Source organism: Tamandua tetradactyla, chromosome 18 (assembly GCF_023851605.1).
Source record: "Tamandua tetradactyla isolate mTamTet1 chromosome 18, mTamTet1.pri, whole genome shotgun sequence".
NCBI lineage: Eukaryota > Metazoa > Chordata > Mammalia > Pilosa > Myrmecophagidae > Tamandua > Tamandua tetradactyla.
The window spans coordinates 28726369-28751079 of NC_135344.1; the positions used below are offsets into that span (position 1 = coordinate 28726369).

Here is a 24711-nt window from a genome sequence, read left to right on the forward strand (position 1 = left end):
GGTATGTAGCTTACCAAGAATTCCCTGCATTCCAGTTAATTTTTGCTGTCCAAATGAAAAAATGAATGGCTTCTAGTAGTACTGCTCTCGCCCCTCTCCCACTATGCCAATTCAAATAGTGTCACGATAAAAAAGAAAAGTAGGACCGAAGGTCATATCGTGATATGAGTAAAAACACATGGATAGTGGAAGAGAAACAAAGCTTGAAATGTGTGAAGCCAGAAGCTAGTCATCAGACATGCAAAATTATAAATGGAGGATTAGGTTCTCATCAACACCTTGTCAATTCAACAGTTCTTTCTGCAGGAATATTTAATAAAACACTTCACATAACTATATGCGTATCATATGTTTTTCTTTTATTACAGAAAGTGCCAAAAATTAATCAGAATTCCTATGTTTAGGAAACAAACCTGTAGCAGTGCTAATAATATTAAGTGAAAGGTTTGTTGTGACTTTTCTCATTATAAACAAATATTTGCTTACTTTGCATTTAGAGTTTTTATCATTTTTCTTAAAGAGAATTAGCTCCTACTTGACAGAATAAAAACAGAATTTCATGTAGCACTGACTGGAGTTTCCAACTGGGCTGGAGAAGAAGAGATTCCAGCTGCTAATTCCCCACAGTTTCTATATTCCAAATGAGTATGCAAAAGGAAAACTAATTTTCAGTCTATTTGGGGAACAGCAGAAGAGGTTGAAGGGGTATATTTACTGCTCTTTGGATCACTTCCTGTTTTTCTTTCATAGATAAATCAAGAATTATTTGTGAATTATTAATTCACAAATAATTATTCACAAATACTTATTAATTCACAAATAATTATTAATTATTTAATTTATGAATTATTAAAGTCATCATACATTTAGTCCTTACCCTGAATCATGTGAGATGCTGTAGAGGTTAATTTTGCCCTGAGATTTGGGCAAGTGGAGTTCATTTTGCAGAGCCTTTCTTAAAACATTCTCAGCCTTCTTTGTACATGTGGGATGAGCTATATTCTGAGCTCACACCTGGTCATGTGTAGATCCCAGTTTCAGGAAATGCTTACCTCAGTATTTTGAGTCCCATTCTGATGGCTTAGACTGGGCAGGACTGGCAATGCCATCTGGATAGATTGTCCTGAGCCTGGAGCTGGAGCCATGTGGCTGGCCCTTGTTGCCCATTTCTCCTCTGTAGGGTACCCTCCTACCCTCTAGCCTATGAACCTATGATATTTTTTTCTGAGGCCCTAAGGCGGAGCCCTAATTTAAGGAGGGTGTTTTAGTAAGAACATTGTTCCCACGGGCATTCAAAATTTCTTTCAGTGAATTTCATGAGATTGGACTACTGATGTTGCTGACATGCCAATTTTGGAGGATGCTTACTCACAGGATGAGTTCAGGGCTCTGGGGTAACAGTGGCCACTTGACAACACTTGGCTTGAGCTGTGTGTTTATGTGCATGTGCCATGTGTCAGAACTCATCAGCGTTCCCACCACAATGCTGCCTCCAGTCTGTAGCACTTGAGGATGGTGGGAATGGTAGCAGACGAGCATCGGCACCATCCCTTCTGCCAGATCTGGGCCAACATCAGGCAGTCTTCTCGGGATGGCTGCACCTATCTCCTCCAGGACCTTTGAAGACTACTTTTGCCCCACACCAAAAGGCTATTCTAACAGATGTCCTCAGAGTTGCTTCTGGACATGTGATAATGTTAAGCTTTCCTGGGTTAGTTTTAAGCTATGCTAATTGACATTCCTGTGACACTCTTCGCTCCACTCTTTCTTCTCCACTCTTGGGTCCAGTGGTGAGATTTGGAAGACAAGCTACGGTTTACTCGAAAGAGATCACATTCTAGGGATACAATTTTTATGGCATAAGAAGTTTAATAGAAAACGTGGTTGGAAGATGTGTTGTTCTATGTTCATACAACAAAATGCTGAACTGTAACTTCAACATTGCCAGCCAATGAATTATGGTCACAATTCCTGGGTAAGATTCACATTTGTGGTCATCATCAACTAAGCCCAGTGCATGAACCATGAGAGAGTGTTGAAAGTCAGTCTTTGTGTATAGTATACAGAAAGAGTAAGGATAAAAGCAGCATTAAATAAAAGGTATTATGGCACTGCCATGGCCAGATCTATATTGTTTCAATACAGTTATGTTCCAAAAACCATAGCATTGTAATAACAATGCTTCTAAGTTTGTCTTGTGGCAAGAGATAAAAATCAGCCAAGAAGGCACACCTAACAATAAAAAACAAAAGGAATAATTCCTTAATCTGAACAAGAAAAGATAGTATCTGGATGCTACAAAGGATCTTTTCATGCACTGACTGGAAACTAGACACATGTGAAAGGGTCTCTTCTCTATCCACAATTCCAAACCTTCATCAGTAATTACTACGCATCAAAAAGGCTCACAAATGTTTTGATACCTTTTAAAATCAAATAGTTTATTTAGACAAGGACTCCATAAGATTATTTGCCTGGTACCTCACATATCCTCAGGCTGGTCCTGCTGGAGAGAGGACAAAAGACTTGTAAGACCTGACCCCCAATTCTAGCTAGTTTTGAATCAGGTTACACAAATACTACAGACTTTTGAAATTGTTTCATGTCCCTCAGAGAAGCCTTCCATTTTTTTTTGATGAGCTATAAGTCTATTGATCGTTCCCTTCTTAATTTCACTCTATCATACAATTAGAAGCTTATGAGATGCCATGAATTAGTATCCTATTCTTTGTCTCTATCTTCAATTTCCCTTTTTGTGATTTAATACTGTTTCATATCCTATGTACTTGCTTACCCATAAATTATTTCACCCATATTTACTTGTTCTCTCCAAATAAATGATAACATCCTTAAGAAAAGTTATTATGTTTTAAAAGTCTTCCTTCCCCAGGGTGAGTGTAAAGGAGATACTTAATAAATACCTGACATGTTAAACAGTGTAAAGAAGGTTATAATTGTCAGAATTAGGATATAAATAATAACTTGATGTGCAGAATGATAAAGTATGTGGATATGCTTTGAGTTTTTAGATAGAATAATTATATTTAAACACAAATCTAATTTGGTTCAGTTGAATGTACTACCGGGAAATGTTGCTGTTGGTCATTATATGTTGATGCTCGTGAGAAAGAAGACAAGTCTCTTTGGATTAAAAAATATATATTTTTTCTTCTGCTCATACTGACTTTAAAAGTTTTGATAGACATAGAAACATCCCTGCCCTCTGCAGTTCAGGGAAGCCATCATCACTTAGCATGCAGCTGATTTCTGTTCTGGTGCAATCAATTTATTTAATGTCAAGGACCACTGATGATAAAAGTGTTTGTGACTCAGTCACCTGGAGACATTCGAAGAATTGGTGCAATGGCTTAGATTGAAAAATAAACAGAAATAAAAAGTCTTCTAGCCTGAACTTGCCTGCAATTTGACTGACCTCACTGGAGTCCTGACTCAGAGATGGTGAGTCCCTTTTCATCTGAAGATGACTCATGGAGCCAGCTATGGGCAGGGGTAGAGGTGAGCCATGACTAGGTAGAGAAGTGCTCGACTTTCGGCTTTACCACCAGACTTGGTCCTGTGGAGCATGTTATTCATTGTCTACCTCTGCCCTCCCCTTCCCCTTGTCTCCGGAGACTGAATTTTTCATGTGAGCTGTCACTGAATCTGTCTTCCTCATTGATGTTTCTTTCCCTAGCCTTTGTCTGTTAGGTAGGAGGCCTTAGTACATATTTAATGACTCTAATGGCATGCAGATAAATTCTTTAAGGGAATTACTTGAAAGTTTGTTGTCAGACTTCATGACTTTAAAAGGCCTCTCATGACATTTTGGTCCCTGGGATGAAAAGTGCTTTATCCTTGTGTGTATGTGAATTACTGGAAGTGAGAAAAATCCATTTATAACTGTTCCTTGGTATTGCATGACTAACAGATGATTGTACAAAAGAACGTGGCTTATAAAAGGGCACAATTTCCCTTTTACTTAATTGTCTACTTTTGTTTTTTGACTCCTTGTGAACTGCTCCTGAGTCTTCTGGTGTCTCTCTGATCTTATCTCTTCATGCTGGCTGTGGAGTTGTTTTGTGTAGGTTATGCCTCCTTCCAAACATGCCTTGTCTAGGGTAGTCAGCATTCCTTGGATACACAAACCATTACCTGGGGCAAAAGAGAAAATCAGAGGCACAAATTTAGAAATAGTTGAGGATTTATTGTAGTGTCCTTTCTATCCCTAGCACTTGGGTTCTCTCCCTATCTCTCGCTCTTTCTATTTATTTGTACTCATGGCAGGAGGGCTAAGACTTTATCTCAACACCAATAACCTCATTCTAAGTCCTGTAAATGCTCACTGATCCAATGAAGGGATACATGCATTGAGCAGGATGTAGTGTTTCCTTTGATACCCCTTGGCTTTGCATTTCCTTGGTATTATATCAAGAATTTTTGGTAACAATCTATTGTGTGTGAAATGACATTTGCAGAGCCTTCTCTACTTGAAAGACTGTGTACCTGACACATTTTAACCAATTACTGATGCTTTTCTTTACTGTGCTGTTCTGAGGAAGTGTCTGGACACAGCACGTCCTGTAATTAGGTGACTTTAAGTGGATTTGTCTGAAAGAAGCCTAATAAATGACACACTGCTTGCCATGGTGAACTCTCCTTCATGCTAGACAGGCAGGGAGTGTAGAGTGGGGGATTATCTTTACTTGCCCTGTTAATCAGAAGAGGTATGGATATGAGTTAATTTGACCTTTAAGCAGAGTAGCTCAGGCATAACTGTGTTTCTTTATATAACTATTTGATAAACTTTTCCTCTTTTTCAGCTAGCATTAACTCCTAATTTCCTAATGGCCTCTGTCTTTAAACAGTAGTGAGATTTTAGGATTCTCAAAGCTATGTAACATTTAATAAGAATCAGTCATGTGGAAGATACTGAGCTATAATTGTTCTAGAACCTGATTCCCGACTTCTGGCTGGATTTGGCCACTGCATGCATGGTGAGATTTTGTAGCCTTTTCAGTCGAGTCCTGATTTAGCTCTTCTTGTGCAAGGTCACCCACCATGATCATTGTGAGCTGAAATGTGTCTTCAGCAACTGACATGAGTCTCCCTGGGAGGGATCAGGCAAGGATGAGTAATGTGAGCAGGGTCTCCAAAGTGGTCAAGATGAGACAGAAATGGAATTATGGAGACAGTGTCTATTAGGGCCAATCCTGGCAGATACAAAATAGAATCTGGAATTTCTATAGACATCCATAGGACAATGATGCCTGAGGCCATTAGTGACAGAGAGGCACACCTCAAGGGTATCTTTTGCACTTTCACTGTTTCTAGCGCTATGCAGGGATATTGACGAGGCACGATACCTAAACAGGAATGGTCTTGAGTGGCATGATAGCATGCTTTGGCCTCATTGGTTTCCAGCATATTAAACATACTTCAGTAGTTAAGTAGGGTAAATACTGTCCAGATACCTACTTATAACAATACCTGGAGGGATGACCTGTACTCTCGTGTGTTCATTCTTCTTTGTAACATTGCTGGGGATGTTTGTGTTGTGGTAATTTTTAACCTTCCCACCATTTGGAGGGGAAAATAACTTTTTAATTGGGATACAAGGAGAAAAACTGATACCACACTGAATAGAATGGATGGTAATAAATGTCTTTCTGCAAGACTAGTTCAGGGTTTTACTCATTAGACATTTACTGTCCAGAATCATTTGGGTTTATATTAGGGATGGACCTTTCTAAGTTTAGATTGAATCTGTCATCTTGACAATGATGAATAGGGAAGATTTCACATGAATTTCTGACTAACATTGATGGAATATCCACGAACATCAGAAGTTGTATTCTCATGCTCACAAAGGATCATGATCATTTACAGCGGGGTCTTTCCTGCTTCCTGACACCTGGAGCAGTAGGGTTAAAATCTGCTTGCATGTAAATTGAAATCTTTGAAATCTCAAGTATATACCCAATTATCCCCATAAGTTTTCATCCTTTTTACTTAATCAAGAAAAAGTTTGAACAGGTCACATCAGCTATATTAATCTGAATCTAGCAATATTTTAGAATATATTTCTTTAATTCTTTATTGGATCAGCCCTTCAAGGGATAGCTGGAATTGATGAATTTTTCTAGGAACAGCATTTAACTGTCTCACTAATATCATGGAGGCTGGAGATTACATTGGAACTAGATGAAGGAGGTGGAAAAAGAGTGGATTGTAATCCTTTTTCTGAGCTATTCAAGGGAAGAATCAATAAGTTTCTTTTTTAAGTCATAGCTTTGCCAAAATAAGTACGCTAAGGCAGAGATTCTATAGAATCTTAAGAAGGGGGCTTAGAAGCATTGCTTGGACTCCTTCAGGAAAGTTTCTCATAAAGAACTGAGAAATTTATAATACTTACTTGAATCTCATGCCATTTGAGGATTTTAGATATTAGTTTATTATATCATTTTCAAGATTTAGCATTCATATACCAAGACAAAGCAGTGTATAAACCACTACTTTGCTTACTAGCCTGTGAACTTGTTGAAGACAATTTTTTCTTATATATTTTTGCAACACTAACACATGTTAGAGTACCTAGAACATAGTTATTGTTTGGTAAATGTTTATCAGAGAAATTAATGGTGGAAAGAAGTTATGTTCTAGTTGGAGAACAAGCAAATATAGATAAAATGATAAATTGCAATACAAGGGACATGGGAAAATGCTCATCGAGGTTTGTGGGTTTAGAATGTTAGAAGTGCAGAAGAGGAAAAGATTCTAGGAGGACTAAATGGGACTTCATGGTGGAAGTGTAACTTGACCTAAGACTTGGATATAGTTAGAATTTAAAGCATTGGTGAGTGGAATAGATAGTTCCTGTATTCCTTTTTCTATTTTCTTGGAGGGTGGAATTGGTTAGTGTGAGAATCCAAGAGGGAAATTTATGATTTTGGAGAATGGAATGATATTAATGTTAGTAGAAATATTGAGGCCAGTAAATTCAGGGAAACTTATAGATGTCAGTAATACTCTTTGAAAGAACATACAAAAGGGAGAAATCGCCATCCTTTTTACTTCTTAGTGATGGGAAGGAAACAAGAACACAGTTACATTTGAGCTAATTTGGGATTTTAATAAAAGCTGAATTGTGTGTCTTCCCATCCAGATTGCCCTGGCAATTGTGTTTCCAACCTTACAGTAATAATTGAATGAAAAACAAAGCCTACATGCTAATTAAATATATTCTAATAAGAGGCAGAGCAACACATGGTCTAAGTTATAGCTCCACCGTAGGGAATGGTCTGAGGAAGAATTTGGGGGTTGGGTGTTCCCGAAACAAAAGATGACTTTGTAAGCTAAATAACTTGCACATGCACAGAATTGTGTAAGTCAAATTAATTCTGCCTTGCTTTACTACAGACCTGCAATTCCTGTCACAGGTTTCATCATAACCAAAGTAGATCATAAATCATTTGCTGCACGCCACCAGCACTGGTGCCTGGAAGGAAGTTTAGACAGGAATTTGGTGAAAGCTAGTTTTCCTAGAATAAACTGGTTTGGGATCAGAGCACTGCTGCTTAGGTCATTTTTCCTGCCCTAGCATTTATCCCGTGGGCTTGGGCTCAACCAAAATGGGCTCCGGAAGCAGAACTGGAGCCAAAACATGACCGTTGAGGAGGGTTCAAGCTGTCTCTGTTTGGTCCCTGGTCACATAGCTCCTAACCCATTCTGAGGAAATGGAGCTCTGTTGGGATATTACGAAGCACAGGTTTTAGCAAAATTTCCCTAGCACTTGGCATGGAGTTTCTTGAAGAGGTGCTGCATCTAGACTTAAGCACAACTAATTTGTTCAAAGCCTTAAAAGGGCAGAGGGTGATTTTCATATTTCTGAGAGAAATAGGGAAGTAGTGCTTTAATGGAGAAAATAGAATTATCTCTGAGGAATTGGAATAAATGGATCTTTTCAGTTTTAGTCTAGAGAAATAAGAAATGGAATTCTAGAGACCCCCCACTAAATCAGCACCGAGAATTTTCTTGCACATTCATTTTGGTATGTGTTGGTTTGAAACTTTTAAGTACCTCAGAAAAGCCCATGTCCTTTCCTTGATTCAATATTGCAGTGTGGGACCTATTAATTAGGTTGCTTCTATGGTGATATGATATACCCAAATGTGGGTGTAACCTTTTAAAAAAATTTTTAAACTTTTTAAAAATTGTATTATATAACATATATACAAAGCAAAGAAATAAAAAAGCAATAGTTTTCAAAACACTCTTAAACAAGTGGTTAGAAGACAGATCCTAGAGTTTGTAATGGGCTACCATATGATCCTCTCATATTTTTCCTTGTAGCTACTACAGAACATAGGAGACTAGAGGGCATAAATATTTTTTTTTATCATCACAATTGACTTTTTTCCTGCTTTTTTTGGTGGAAAGTAACATATATACAAAAAAGCTACAAATTTCAAAGCACAGCACCACAATTAGCTGTAGAACATATTTCAGAGTTTGATGTGGGTTACAATTTCACAATTTTAGATTTTTACTTCTAGCTGCTCTAAAATACTGGAGACTAAAAGAGATATCAATTTAATGATTCAGCATTCATATTCATTTGTTAAATCCTATCTTCTCTTTATAACTCCACCATCACCTTTGATCTTTCCATACCTCTCTTTGGGGTTGTTTGGGCTATGGCCATTCTAAATTTTTCATACTGGAAGGGTCTGTCACTAATATGGGGTTGGGAGATGGAACTATCTGATGTTCTGGAGAGGCTGGGCTAGGTTTCAGGACTTATCTGGACCAGGGACCCATCTGGAGGTTGTAGGTTTCTGAAAAATTACTCTACTGTATATAACCATTGTGGAATCTTATATATTGACCTAGGTGTTCTTCAGGATTGGATGAAATGGTCCATGTTGGGGGTTGGCAGGTTATGAAAGGTAGCAAGGTATACCTGAAGCTTGCATAAGAGCAACCTCCAGAGTAGCCTCTCGACTCTATTTGAACTCTCTCTGCCACTGATACCTTATTTATTACACTTCTTTTCCCCCTTTTGGTCATGATGGAATTGCTGATCCCATGTATCAGGTCTGGATTCATCCCTGACAGTCCTCTCCCGCATTGCCAGGGAGACTTTCACCACTGGATGTCTTGTCCCATGTAGGGGAGAGGGCAATGATTTCACCTGTAGGGTTGGGCTTAGAGAGACGGAGGCTACATCTGGGCAACAACAGAGGTCCTCCAGAAGTAACTCTTAGACATGCCTATAGGTAGTCTAAGCTTATTCACTACCTACATAAGCTTCACAAGAGTAAGCCTCATGATCGAGGGCTTGGCATTGACTTGGGTGTCCCTAAAGTTTGAAACAGTATCAGGGGATTCCCTGATGGTAAGGCTTAATGGTTCCATATTCTTTCTCCCCTCCCTCAGGGGACTTTGCCAATACTTTTTTATTATCTGCTTAATATATTCTAGGATGCTTCCAGGCATTACAATAATCTATACAGAATTAAAGGACCTCTTTCTTATTCTGTGCTCCCTGTGTTTCAGTTCAAATGAGCTATACAGATAGGTTGAATTAGATTATGCACTACAGAAAATTTCAGTTCCAGATCAAATAAACCTTTCTTCCTTTGGTCTTAAAGAGTATGTGTGGTTCTAAAATAAGGATGCTGTCTTCCCTACCTCTGTGTTCTGAATCACTTTAACCCCAGCCTGTTTGGCTTTGTTCTTATCTCTAAACATCAGGTTATATATATAAAACAGCCTCTCAGAATCCAGATATAATAATCACCACTCTGGACTTAATGTGTCTGCTCTAAAAGCTTACAATCCAGGTTCCTGTTGTCTTATAAGCATTTTCTAAAGGTGACCATACCATTCTTGTTCTTTTGTTTATGGCATATTTTGTCTCACCAAATGTCCCACATGTTCATTCACTTCGTTGCATGCCTCACTACATTGTTCCTTTTTGTAGCAGCACAGCCTTCATTCATAAGTATACACCCTCGTTCGCCAATCTGCTTCTCCATCAGTGCATCCTTCAGCCACCTGCATTCACTGGGCATCATGTGGAAGGCCCCAAATCCACAACATTCTCAATTTTAGATAATTTCATTGTTCGCAAGAGAAAGAAAACCAATAAACACACCCTCACCAAATAGGAACTCTAAACTTCCTCTTAACTCTTGTCCCTCACCCCATTATTTACCTCTGCTGTTGCTGTGGTAGTGCTGATGGTTTCCTTGTGAACATAGCTCATAGCATGCAATAGCAGTTTTCCCTCTGTACCCTGGACTTTAACACTCTTTATACAAGAATCATATCTTTGAAGTAATTCTTAGGAGAACTAATTCACATTTCTAGTGTGAATCAGTGGGACAAGTAGGTCTATACAACCCCTTTCAATCTTGCTCATCTTCAATATGGTAATATTACTTCTAGACCCACTAGTGAATCACCTTCATTCCTTATACTGGAGTTTAACCTTGTTAGCTAACGGTTCATCCATCTCTAGTTTCTGTGTATCTCTCAGTCCCCTATATTCTGTATAATAAGCCTCTGATTATACCTTTTTGCTGGCCATAAAAGTGGAATCATACAGTATCTGTCCTTTTGTGTCTGGCTAATTTTGCTCAGCTGTATGTCCTCAAGGCTCATCCATCTTGATATGTGCTTCAGGATGTCATTTTATCTTACTGCCACGTAATATTCCATCGTACATATATACAACATTTTGTTGATCCACTTGTCTGTTGATGACCATTTGGTTTGTTTCCACCTTCTGGCAATTGTGAATAATGCTGCTATGAACATCAGTGTGAAAGTTTGTGTTTGTTTGTGTCATTGCTTTCAGCTCTTCTGGGTATATACCAAGTAGTGCTATTGCTGGATCATAGGGTAACTCAATATTTAGTTTCTTAAGGACCTGCCAAACAGTCTTCCACTGTGGCTGCACCATTATACATTCCCACCAGCAGTGCACAAGTATCTAGTTTCTCTACATCCTCTCCAGCATTTGTAGTTTCTTGTTTGTTTAATAGCAGCTATTCTTATAGGTATGAGGTGATATCTCATTATAGTCTTGATCTGCATTTCCTTTATTTGTAGTCTTGATCTGTATTTCCCTTATAGCCAATGAAAATGAGCATCTCTTCATGTGCTTTTGAGCCATCCATAATTGCTCTTCAGAAAAATGCCTATTCATATCTTTAGCCCATTTTATATTAGGGTTGTTTATTCTTTTGTTGCTGAGTTGTATGATTTCTTTATATATATAGGAAACCACACCTTTGTCTGATATGTGATTTCCAAATATTTTCTCCCACTGAGTTGGCTGCCTCTTAACCTTTTTGACAAAGTCTTTTGAGGTGCAGAGGCATTTGATTTTGAGGAGTTCCCATTTATGCATTTTTTCTTTTGTTGCTTGTGCTTTGCATGTGAAGTTTAGGAAGCTACCTCCTATTGCTAGGTCTTGAAGATGTTCCCCTACATTTTCTTCTAGAAGCTTTGGTGATAGTTTTATATTTAGGTGTTTGATCCACTTTGAGTTAATTTTTGTGTAGGTTGTAAGACAGGGGTCCTCTTTCATTCTCTTGGCTATTGATATCCAGTTCTTCTATGCCCAATTATTGAAAAGACTATTTTGTCCCAGTTCAGAGGATTTAGGGGCCTTGTCAAAAATCAGTTGACCATAGATTTGTTGGTCTATTTCTACACTCTCAATTTGATTCCATTGGTCAATGCTTCTGTCTTTGCACCAGTACCATGCTGTCTTGACCACTATGGCTTTATAATATGTTTTAAAGTCAGGGAGTGTTAATCCTCCCACTTCATTCTTCCTTTTTAGGATGCTTTTAGCTATTAGGGGTCTCTTTCTCTTCCAGATGAATTTGGTAGTTAGCTTTTCCAAATCTTCAAAGTAGGTTATTGGAATTTTGATTGGTACTGTGTTGAATCTGTAGATCAATTTGGGGAGAACTGACATCTTAACTATATTTAACCTTCCTGTCCATGAGCAGGGAATGTCTTTCCACTTATTTAAATCTCCTTTGATTTCTTTTAGCAATGTTATATAGTTTTCTATATATAAGTCCTTTATATCCCTAGTTAAGTTCATTCCTAAGTATGTGATTCTTTTAGTTGCTATTTTGAATGGATTTTTTTCCTTAACTGACTCCTCATCTGGGTCATTGCTTGTATATGGAAATGTTACTGATTTTTGCACATTAATTTCATATCCTCCCACCTTGCTGAATTTGTTTATTAGCTCAAGTAACTTTGCTGTAGATTTCTCAGGATCTTCCAAGTATAGTATCATATCATCTGCATTACTTCTTCCTTTCCAATTTGGATGCCTTTTTTTTCTTTGTCCTGCCTGATTTCTCTATCTAGATCTTCTAGCACACTGTTGAATAATAGTGGTGACAGTGAGCATTCTCTTCTTAAACCTGATCTTAGCAGGAAAGCTTTTAGTCTCTCTCCATTGAGTTAGATGCTGGCTACTGGCTTTTCATATATTCCCTTTATCATATTGAGGTTGTTACCTTTGATTCCTATCTTTTCAAATATTTTTATCAGAAAAGGAGGCTGAATTTTGTTGAATGCTTTTTCAGCATCAATTGAGATGCTCATGTGATTTTTCCCTTTCAATTTTAGTGTTCTGTATTACATTAATTGATTTTCTTGTGTTGAATCATCCTTGCATTCCTAGTATAAACCCCACTTGGTCTTAGTGTATAATTCTTTTAATATGCTGTTGGATATGATTTGCTAATATTTTATTGGGAATTTTTACATCTATGTTCATTAGGGAGATTGGCCTGTAGTTTTCCTTTCTTATAACATCTTTACCCACTTTTGGCATTAAAATAGTATTAGCTTTGTAGAATGAGTTAGGTAGAGTTCCATTTTCCTCAATTTTTAGGAAAAGTTTGAGCAGGATTGATGTTAGTTCTTTATGAAATGTTTGATAAAATTCCCCTGTGAAGCTGTCTGGCCTGGGCTTTTCTTTGTAGGAAGATTTTTGATGACTGATTGAATCTCTTTACTTGTGATTGGTTTGTTGATATCTTCTATTTCTTCCTGAGTCAGTGCAGCTTGTTTGTGTGTCTCCAGGAATTTGTTCATTTTATCTAGGTTGTCTAATTTGTTGGCGTATAGTTATTCATAGTATCCTCTTATGATTTCTTTTATTTCTTCAGGGTCTGTGGTAACATACCCCTTCTCATTTCTGATTTTGTTTATTTGCATCCCCTTTCTTTTTTCTTTGCCAGTCTTGCTAGTGGGACATCAATTTTATTGATTTTCTCAAAGAACCAACTTTTGGTTTTATTAATTCTTTCTATTGTTCTTTTGTTCTTTCATTCATTTATCTCTGCTTTAATCTTTGTTATTTCTCTTCTCCTATTTACTTTAGGGCTAGTTTGCTGTTCTTTCTCAAGTTCCTCCAGGTTTGTTGTTAAGTCCTCAATTTTTGCTTTTTCTTGTTTTTTAATATGGGATTTAGGGCAATAAATTTCCCTCTCAGTACAGCCTTTGCTGCATTCCATAAGTTCTGATAAGGTGTATTATCATTTTCATTCATCTCTAGATAACTACTAATTTCTCTAGCAATTTCTTCTTTTACCCACTGGTTGTTTAAGAGTGTTATTTAATCTCCATGTATTTGTCAATGTTCTCATTCTTTGGTGATTATTGAGATCCAGTTTCATCCCATTGTGATCAGAGAAAGTGCTTTGAATAATTTCAATATTTTTAAATTTATAAAGACCTATTTTGTACCCCAGCATATGATCTATCCTAGAGAATGTTCCATGAGCACTAGAGAAGAATGTATAACCTTGTGCTTTGGGGTGCAATGACTATATATGTCTGTTCGGTCTAATTCTTTTATCAAGTTATTTAACTTCTCTATTTCCACATCGATCTTCTGCCTGGTTGTTCTGTCTATAGAGGAGAATGGTGTATTGAAGTCTCCTACTGTTACTGTTATTGAAACACCTATCGCTCCCTTCAATTTTGCCAATGTCTGTCTCATGTACTTTGGAGCTCCTTGATTAGGAGCATAAATATTTATGATTGTTATATCTTCTTGGTGAATTGACTCTTAATAAGTATATTGTGTCCTTCTTTGTCTCTTATGATGCCTTTACATTTAAAGTCTATTTTGTCCAATATTAGTATAGCTACTTCTGCTTTCTTTTGGTTGCAACTTGCATGGAAAATCTTTTTCCATCTGTTCTAGTTTGCTAGCTGCTGGAATGCAATATACCAGAAATGGAATGGCTTTTAAAAAGGGGAATTTAATAAGTTGCTAGTTTACATTTCTAAAGCCAAGAAAATGTCCCAGTTACAACAAGTCTATAGAAATGTCCAATCAAAGTTATTACTGAAAATGTGTTACTTGATCCCACTGTCTTATCTTTTTTATTTTATTTGTCAGATCTATATATTCTTTTGCCTCTTTCTCTTAGTATTCTTTGGATTACCCTTAGTGATACTCTTTAATTCTGTGCCCTCCTACAACCTCTCTCTCCTGTCTTTTTTTTTCAGCTGGCAGAACTCTTTAGTATTTCTTGTACAGCCAGTCTCTTGTTGACAAATTCTTTCAGGTCTTCTTTGTCCGTGAAAACTTTAATCTCTCCCTTAAATTTGAAGGACAATTTGGCTGGGTACAGAATTCTTGGCTGAAAGTCTTTCTCTTTCAGGATCTTGACTATATCATATCACTGCCTTCTCGCCTCTAGAGTGCCAGTTGAGTAGTCTGGACTTAGTCTTATTTGATTTCCCTTGTATGTAGTAGATTGTTTTTCTCTTGCTGTTTTCAGAATTTTCTTCTTCTCTTCAACATTTGACAGACTGATTAGTAAATGCCTTGGGGAAGGCCTATTTCTTTTATTCTGTTTGGAGTTCTTTGATATTCTTTGACTTGTAATTTATTCTGTTTGGAGTTCTTTGAGATTCTTTGACTTGTATATTTATGTCCTTTGTGAGGGTTGGGAAGTTTTCCCCCATTATATCCTCAACTACTCTTCCTAGCCCTTTACTCCTCTCTTCTCCTTCTGGGACACCAGTGATTCTTATATTGTGCTTTGTTTTAGTCTATCATTTCCCTGAATTCGCATTCAATTTTTTCCTTTTTATTTGGCCATTTGCTGTTTTGAGTCTTCAAAGTCAACTAACCTGTCCTCTATATCACTTATTCTTTCTTTACTCTCTTCAGATCTGGTGTTGTGTGCCTCTAGTATGTTTTTCACTTGGTCAACAGTCTTTAATCTCTGTGATTTCTGCTATTTTTCTATTTATTCTTTCAAATTCCTCTTTATGCTCTTCTACTGTCTTCTTGATCTCCTTTTTGTCATTTTCTATCCCATTTATTTTATTAAGTAGAGTTGTATGAACATCTTTGATTAGTTGTTCCAATGTCTGTGTCTCCTCTGGTGTTTTAATTTGGTTATTAGGCGGGGCTATATCTGTCTGCATTGTGATATGCTTAGTGATCTTCTGCTGTCTTCATCACATGTAAATATCTTGATTGATTTACTTGGGAGTTGATTTCTTTCAGTAGTCTAAGGCCTTGTGTTTGTGGGATGGTTGTACAGCAGGGAGTAGGGCATGGGGTGGGCGCTCAGTGTGATGATTTGTTTCAGGGCAGGTATAGGTACAGGTTGGGGATTTTACACTGATGCCTGTGAACATGGGCACCCAGTGGCCAGGGAGGATGTAGCTGTGTGGGTGCACCAGTCAGGGAGGCATACTCCTGTGTGTGCTGGTCTAAGGCATGGGGCCCTTTGTGCACATGTGTAGAGCTCTGGCAGCAGGTTGGCTTTATGCTTTTGTGGACTGGGGGCAGAAGTGACCTGTCTATGCAGGTGAGCATGTTCTCAGAGATAGGAAGTATGGCTGATGGCCACACACATGCATGGTTCTAGGACTGCTGTAAAGTGCAGTTCCCAGAGCTGAACTGGTTATAACTTTTTGATTAGATGTTTCTATGGATACAGAACACACCCAGTTGTAGGTGTGAACTTTTGATTACCTTATTTCCATGGAGGTGTGAGCCCTCCCATTTAAGGTGGGTCTTGATTAGTCACTGGAGTTCTTTAAAGAGGTAAATATTTTGGGAAAGCACAGTTGCTTCAGAGCTGACACAGATGTAGACGTTTGGAGATGCCTGAAGTACTAACAGAGGGAGGAGGCACTTAGACCCAAACATTTGGAAATGAACCCTTGCTTAGAGTGGGGAGGAAGTAGGGGAAGTAGTTAAAGAAGAAAAAAGGAAAGCTAAGGAATTGGACTGGTGATTTTATAAGGGACTCTGCTGTCAGAAGAAAATGAGAGGAATCTTTGAAATGTCACAGTGAAAGATTAAAATAATAATATAGTAATAAAAATAAAAGAGGTAATTGGATCATTGCAAAGAATTTTAGACGTAGAAGTATGAAAGTAAAGTTGGGCTGCTTTGACATCAGCTATGATATACAAATTGTTTAAAGAGGAAATTAGTAAGAGACAATATTTTACAGGTGATACATTGGGTTGGTTACAAGTTGAGGGTTCTAATTATGAATAAATTGGATTAAAAATAAATATATTAAGTCTCTTTTCTTTCAGGGTAGAGAATAAAAGTATAAGTTTTTAAAACCATCCACTAATGAGGAGCAGTTGTTTCCCCACAATCTGGTCCATGGTCAAGCATCCCAATAGCACTAAGCCTTCTGTGTCAGTTGTTCTCCTTCCCATTCCTATTTCCTGGACATCTGGACAGGCCCAGATAGGGTAGTGAGAATTGATGATCACATAAATATGCCCTTCAGGGGAGAATCTGATATCAAGCCTTACACCTCTTATGTGACTTGAAACAATTGTGGTGACAATAGTCCCCATTAATTGCCAAACACTCTGCTAAATTACTCCATTTGTTCTTATCCAAATTCCTTGAAAGAGTATTCTGTCCTTATTCTTTTCACTTAATCCCTTCCTTTTTCCTGCAGTCTAGTTTCTGCCTCCACCATCCCATTCAAACTGCTACCTCTGAGTCATCTATGCCCTTGTTGGAAAATCCAATGGATACATTTTATTCCTTTTCTCATTTGATGACCATTGCCATTTTATTAAATCTTTATTCTCCCTTGAGTTTGTACTAAGTTGGTTCTTCTTGTTCATCTTTGACTATTATTTGTCTTTTCTGTTGGTTCCTCTTTCACCACTCATTCTTTAAATGTTATTATTTACGTTCTAACATCAATCTACTAAGCTTCTCATTGACTTATTCTTGTTAGGTGATTTCAACATTCTTTTAGTTTTGTCTTCTACCTGTGCTTTGAAAACACTATCTCCAGCAATGACCTCTCCTACCAACTTGAAAATTATACACCCAGTAGTTAACTAGACAGTTCTACTTGCATGATATATGAGAACTTTAACTCAGTATGACCCAAAACGGAGTAACCAGCTTTCTTCTAAAACCTCTCTTTCTTCCACCATACATTCAGGTTCCCTAGTTATAGCCTGTGAGTCATTTATAAGTAGTCTGTTCCATGTGACTCTTGATAGTGAGTACAAAGATGTCAAATGTATAGTAATTCTCCAAATATAATACCATCCCCCACCAGCTTTAAAACTAAATATTATTCATTTTAGTTCTTCCCCCAGCAGACTATGAAGTGGGGTGATGAATCCTTACCTGGTAGCCCTGCAGACTCTGTGTTTTCTTGTCCATCACCTTAGGCCCCCTATTCCTCCATCATTTGTACTCGCTCTGCTGCTCATAGTTATCACTTTCTCTCTACTTTACTGTCACCAGTGGTCCCCTTTAGATCACTAACCTCCAGGGGCCACCCCAAGAACTGCAGCTATTCTTCCCCAGAAAACTCATGGCCTGTGTTCTTCACCCTCTCTGGCCAGGATCATCTTAAGTCATTAAGAGTTTGGTTGTTTACTTTATTGTTGTTGGAAGTGATGATGTCTGGTGGTGGAAGAGAGGAGTGGGTCTATCTCAGGAGATAGTCAGGGAACATCTTTCTCTTTGCTTGGAGTCCTGCCTCCCCAGATTCAAGGTACCAGGATGCAGCACACTGTATGCTCAGTATCTACTCAGTCTGGTGTACTTGGACAGTTTCTTACTATCTCATGGTGATATTCTCTCAGGGTCCTCATTCTCTCTTTAAAATGAGCTCATATGGGATCCATCCAGGTCACTAACAATCAGTAAAGTCTTATTCTTCATTATAGCCCAAGTCAAGTGATTTCTGTTAGAGCTTATGGGCCCCATGGGGATCAGAAGATATGGGGTGGAGGGGGACATCCCCGTTCCTGCTCAGTTCCTGACTGTCAAGAAGTCTCCTCACATTTACAAGGAATTAGAGAAGAAAAAAGAGGGTAAACCTGCCTAAATCACCCAACACTCTCATTTTCTGTCCCAGAAAGATACAGGTTTCACGGTTGTGAAATTCAAAACCTTTGAAAAGTGAGAAGTTTTTCATCATTTACAAGGTAATGTCCTGAATCCATTTGGATGTAAAACCTGACTGAATTGAAATAAAGCCATCTAAATTCTTTATCTAGCTCACTTATTATGAATATTCATATATTTCATTGAAGACATATTAATGTGCTTGAGTGACATACTGGCCTGGACCTTCCTGGGTGTATTAGGCAACACATGGTACATATAGACCATATTATTGTTATTAAATCCATAATTGTCCACATTCCAGAGCACTTCTGCTCTGAAGGGTTTCATATAAGTGATTGTGGCTATGTGCTCTAATACCTATCTTTGATCTCTGATTTTGTCGCACCTTCCACATTAACTGGCCATCAAGTCCTGACAACTTACCCTCTATTTCTACAGTCGGTCTTTTTGTTCTTTTCTTGCTACCACTAATCTAGTCAACAATGGACAGAAACAGGTGGGTATCCAGGGCAGGCTAATAAATTTGCGGCCCTTCATACCAATATTATTTAAATTATTATGAATTACTTAACATTTATTTGGAGGAGAGGATGATCACTGTGTAGAGAAAATCAGAGGTCAGGTCTCTGGGTGGTGGCTGGGTCAGTCTCTCCACTCCTGGTTGTGCAGTGCAGTCCTGCCCCAAACTTGTATATCCTGCACCACAAAGTAAAAGCCCTGCACATGGTCGAACTTCTTTCCATTACAAGTATGACCCTGGGCTGGCAGTGGGCCCTGGTTCTCACTCCAGTTTTCTTTTCAAAGAATTCCTCCTAAATATGTAGAGTTCTCCTCCCAAAGGAGATTGGGGGATGCATGGGGCTCTACCTTGTTACACAGCCATCACTGCCTTAGTGCATGGCACAGAGTGTGCCTGATTGACTCACCCTTTTCTGGTCCTGATCCTCATTCAGCTTTTCACCATCTCCCTCCAGGACTACTGAAAGTTATTTAACTGGACTCTGCTCATGTTTACCCCATCATCTCATAGCTACTAGATATAGCATAAATTGGATCACACTCCAAGCTGTACTTCAAACCCTTAAGTACCTACCCTCTTCCTGTAGGCTCATGTCTGAACTTTCTACAGAACACAGTAGCCCTTTGCTGAACTTGCCTCTTCCAACCTCTCTTTTCTCATTTCCTTCCTTGAGTTTTATTCTCCAGCAATTTAAAACTGCTTGTGTTATTTTCTATATTACATACTACTTTTTTAAAAAATTGTCTCTGCTTTTGTTTTTTCCTAAAACTACTAATTCCCCTTTCTCCACCTCATCCCAACCAAGCTTCTGCTACCAATTATCTGGCTAAACCTACTCATAGTTTGAGAGTCAAGTAAGTCTCATCGCCTTTAAAACTCCTTTCCATTTCTTCTACTATGGGTAGAAGAATTAATATGGGCATTAAACCATTATTATAATTATCTACTTATATATCTGTCTCATGTAAGCATGTAAAACCAGTGACTCTATCATTAATTTTGAAAAGTATTTATATCTGCATTTCCTGTATCAATGCTCAACATAGGGCAGGCACTTATAAAAATGAATACAGCATGAGGTCATTGTTTTTATTTGCTATAGGAGAAAGCTATGGCTCAGACAGATTATGTACCAGTATAAAAAAATAATAGATTTTTATACTGGTACTCAGCACCATTCCCACCCTTGTAAGTTCTACCGTGTATGACAGGAGCTGGAAGCCTAGAAATTATACTCCCTTGCCATCAGGATTCTGGCTTGGATTTGGGAATGGAAGCCACAAAAAAGACAGAGCCATTCTTTTGGCTTTGACAATAGTGGTGGTCGTAGACTGGTGAAGCCTCCTACCAAAGTGGTAGTGGTGAAGTAGAGTGGGCACCTCTGATGGAAGCTGGGCATGGGGTCTCCAGTGCGGCGGTGGCAGCACAGAGGAGTGTAGGATTGAGCAGTGATGTCTGGCTTGCTACTTTTCCTGATCTCTATTTAGTACTTCTTCCCTTCTCCCTTTCTTTCTAGTACTATAGCCCTTTCAATGATTTTGTGTTCATATTCCCTGTATTTCATATCTTTTTGCTTGAAATACCTGGTGTGGCTTTGGTTTAACTGATTAAACTCTGACTGATATATTTGGTTAAATCATACAGAAATTAAGGGGCAAAGTTCTCACGTAATTTAGGTCTGCCTGACTCTAGAGTCCCTGCTTGTTGCCTTTCAATCCACTGTCTTTCTCTAATTGCAGAAGAAAGCTGTCATTTGGGAAGGATATACCTTTTTGCCTTCTTTTTAGGGAACTTAAATATCAGGAAACAGGTAGAAATATTATAAATATGTTTTGGAAGGAAGGAGCCTGCTAGCATCCTTGTGCAGAAGGTAGCATGATCTTCAGATACATAAAGACAGACCCAGGCAGAGTTTCTTCATATTTTTTAAGAAGAAAAGTCTACGTTTTTTGGGGGGTGGAATAAGCACTGTGCTGCTTTCTTCTGGAAGTCAGTGACATGGTTCAGGTTTTGTCTTCCTAGAAAATCAACAAAGAGAAAATGAAATCATCAACTTGGACACCTGTATAACTAAGAAACAATTTCAAATTCACATTAAGTTTTTCACACTTTGACTTAACCTACTTTCATAGATGCAAAGTCAAGGTCACAGAAAAGCAGTGCTGGACAGCTTAAGATATTTCCTTTACTCTCTGAGCAGAGCTTTAGCACTTGCCTAGAAGCAGAGTGAGAAGGGCTGAGAAAGGCTGTGCACCTGAGCTGTGCATTATATGTGTGTATTGGAGGCGGGGGGGGGGGGGGGGTGGCGACCTGAATTTCAACCTCCTCATCACAAAATACCCATCTTCACAGGATTATGCTAAGAATAAAATGCTCAACCCGTATCAGCATATAGTAGAAGCTTAACTAATGTTTTTCCACCATGAGTCAGTCCACAACATTTATTGCTTTCTAGTTGTCAAGCGTTGTTCCAAATAGTGTGAGTACTAAGTGCTGCTCTCTGAGAGCTGACATCTAGGGCATGCTATCATCTTTTCTTTTTAATACCCTTCTATATTTTCCCCAGTCCTTCCAAGGTCCCAAATTGTCTTACTTTCTTCTGCAAATTAAATAAATCAGTGGAATGTGGGAAAATCAGATTATGGGCTATGGTATTTAATGGTAAGGACATTTAAAATTATGAGAAGGGAGAAATTATGAAAGTTCCATTTGTGGTCTCTTTTCTGGAAATTGTATTACTCAATCTCAGGATGTTGTATATAAGAAGAAACCTTATCTTTACAAATTTTCAATTATTCCGTTGTGGATGTTTCTTTATCTTGGACTCAGTTTCTGGGAATAACTTATATAATCAAGGATTGAAATGCCTTGTTATAGTCATGACAGTACTGCTATGGGGTTGGGAGTCATGAGACTAGGCTGACTTTCTGATGCATTTAGGCAGCAGTTACAATTGGTGTATCCAAATTGAAAATGCTCCTTGTTTCAGGGAGAAGCTAGAAATCTTCAACTCTCAAAGCTTAATTTTTTTCATCCCTTGGCAGAATATGCAATTATATTCTAATGAAAGGATAACACTTAACTTCCAAATCCTTTCTTCTCCTCAGCTGCTCCCCAGCTCCCCATCTAAACTTGGATTCCCCCCAATTACATAACTTTGAAGCTGACTAAGTATAAATTATTCCAGTTTATTTTACTGAAAATGGAACATTTCTATAGAGTTAAATGGCTAGCCCATTACTTTAAGGCTAAACTGGTCATGAATGTAAAAAGCTTTAGATAGAGCTGTGCTTTAGATCGGTCTAGGGAAATCGAATAATTTTTTTTTCTCCATTAAACATTGACTTTCAGTAAGTATATATGGAATCCACAAATCTCTTTTCCCATAGATATCAAAACTAAACATTAGGGCTACACCAATTGTATGTTCCAGTGTTTTTCAGACTACCTGTGGTGAACATCAGATTTCATTTTTATCATTTCAAGTCCACTACAGGCTGATATTTTTATAAATTACAATAAAATAAATAAAATGAAAAAACCCCACACAAGTATATACAAAATACAAGCCCATTTTTAAAAATGTTAGATTTAATGGATGCAGAATTACTCTGTCAAATTGTGTAAGAGTTTGTAAAGATGTACTCTGGATTTCTTGTCATAGGCCACAAACAGTTTATAGGCTGATGTCATCCTGTGGATCAGACTGGGAGTAGCTCGATGCAGCTGGTTTTCCCCCTCAGCTCTCACTTGAGCACACAGATCAGAACTGCACTTACCATCTCCATAATTATGTTCCTTTTTGGTTTATACCAACTCATATCTCCACCCATCCCAAGAATCTTATAGAGTAGCACAATCCAATAGAAATGTAATGTGAGCCATGTATGTAATTTAAAATGTTCTAGTAGTCACATTTAAAAAGTAACAGAAACAGGGGTATATGGGTAGTTTAGTGGTTAGAATGCCCACCTTCCACACTGGAGACCCAGGTTCGAGTCCTGGACAAAGCACCCTCCCCCCAAAAACAGAAACAGGTAAAACTAATTTTCATAGTATATTTTATCTGACCTGATATGTTAAAAGTTTGAATATTCAACATGCATTCAATATTAAATATTATTAATGAGCTATTTCACATTCTTTTTTCATTTGAAGTCTTTGAAATCCAGTGTGTAGTTTTCACTTATAGCATATTTCAATTTGGACTAGCCAAATACATTAAGTGCTCAATGGCCATGCATGCCTGGTGGCTGCCATATTGGATAGGGCAGCTCTAGTGCTTTCTCTGAGCTTCCCCAAAGCAAACGGAGCACATATATGACATCTCATTTCTTGAGGAAACTACTTCCATTGAAAGGAAATTTCAAACTCTACTTGGAGATGGGAAATTGTGCTGGATAAGTTTAGGGAAATATCCAGTGAAAAGAAACCACATTCCTTTTCTCATCTGTTTGTGGTGAAGTCATCTTGAAGTAACTACAGCTTGACATTTCTGGAATCTCATTTTCAAATATTCTGATTTATTGTCCTGGGCTTTTCCAGCTCAGCTACACTAATCCTCTCTGGCCCTTTCTGTCCTCATAGTCCAAGTAATAATCATACTATGAATCTTACATATATTGGAGAGTCATTTGCTAGCCACAAAAGAGATATGGAAAGTGTCAGTATATTTTAAAGGATTCTTGTTGGCTAGATGTCTTATTTGCCAGGTCTTCTGTGACAGATACCATGTACTGGTTTTGCTTAAGCAGTGAGAATTTATTAGCTCACAATGTGGGAGGCTAGAAGTCCTGCATAAAGGTATTGGCAAGGGTTGCTATCTCCAAACCCTGTAGCATTCCAGTAATCATTTTGTGACAGACACAAAGCAATCTCTTGTTCTCTCCTTGTGTCTGCTCTTCTGATTTCTGCTGACTTTGAGCTTCAGTCTTCTTCTGATTTCTGGCTTTTGCTGACTGACTGTGTCTGAATTTCCTCTTTTTATAAGGCCTCCAGTCATATGGATTAAGTCTCACCCTGATTCAATTGGGCTACACCTTAACTATTAATAGTCTCTTCAAAAGGTCCTATTTACAAATGTGTGTACATTGACAGGAATGTGGATTTAGATTTGAACATGTCTTGTGTGGGGTACATGATTCAATTCCCAGGAACCAGGCCTTGCCTTTTGTCTTCTTCCCCCTTCAGTTTTGTTCCATAGAAATAATGTCCTTAAAACCTGCCATTTCTGTATTGATTGGTGTTGTATTGGGGTAGTGATGGCTGTTGGATCTGGCTGTGACTTATGTGGGAGAGCATTGCTACTGCCTGGTGGAATGGCACTCACGTGCACTTCATCTCCTTAATGACAGTCACGGGGATGGTTTCAGCTTGGTCCCCTTTTCATACCTGCAGGCTCATTAATCCTCTTGACGCTGTTTCAGGTTATATCCACGGGGAAAGGGAAATATCTTCAATCAAGCTTTCATAAAATTCTAAGCAGTCAGATATTTAAAGTTAACCTCTTGTCAGCTTTTCCTCTACAGTTTGAAGCAGACCCCCACAAAGTGAAATCTGCATTATTCCAAAATTGTTTTATTTCTGAGAAGAAAACAGGTCCAGACTACACTTGGTCAGAGAGAGGAATAGCAGCTTAGTTAGATAACTCATGTTCATTTATTGAACACTGAGAGGAGAGTAAGATGTTGAGATCTCCAGCTGGATTTTCAGAATTCTATCTCTCCAGGCTCAGTCTATCTTGAATATATTTCTGGATCAGGTTCTC

At 38.1% G+C, this 24711-nt stretch overlaps 1 long non-coding RNA gene across 1 annotated transcript in view; it reads right to left on the reverse strand.

The window, feature by feature from the left end:
- Nucleotides 1-3373: 3373 nt before the first annotated feature.
- The window catches only part of LOC143662582 (uncharacterized), a 43398-nt gene continuing 22060 nt past the window's right edge, over nucleotides 3374-24711 (reverse strand). Inside the window, exon 3 of the long non-coding RNA XR_013165439.1 lies at nucleotides 3374-4152. This is a non-coding gene — a long non-coding RNA (uncharacterized LOC143662582). The remainder of the gene's footprint in view (nucleotides 4153-24711) is intronic.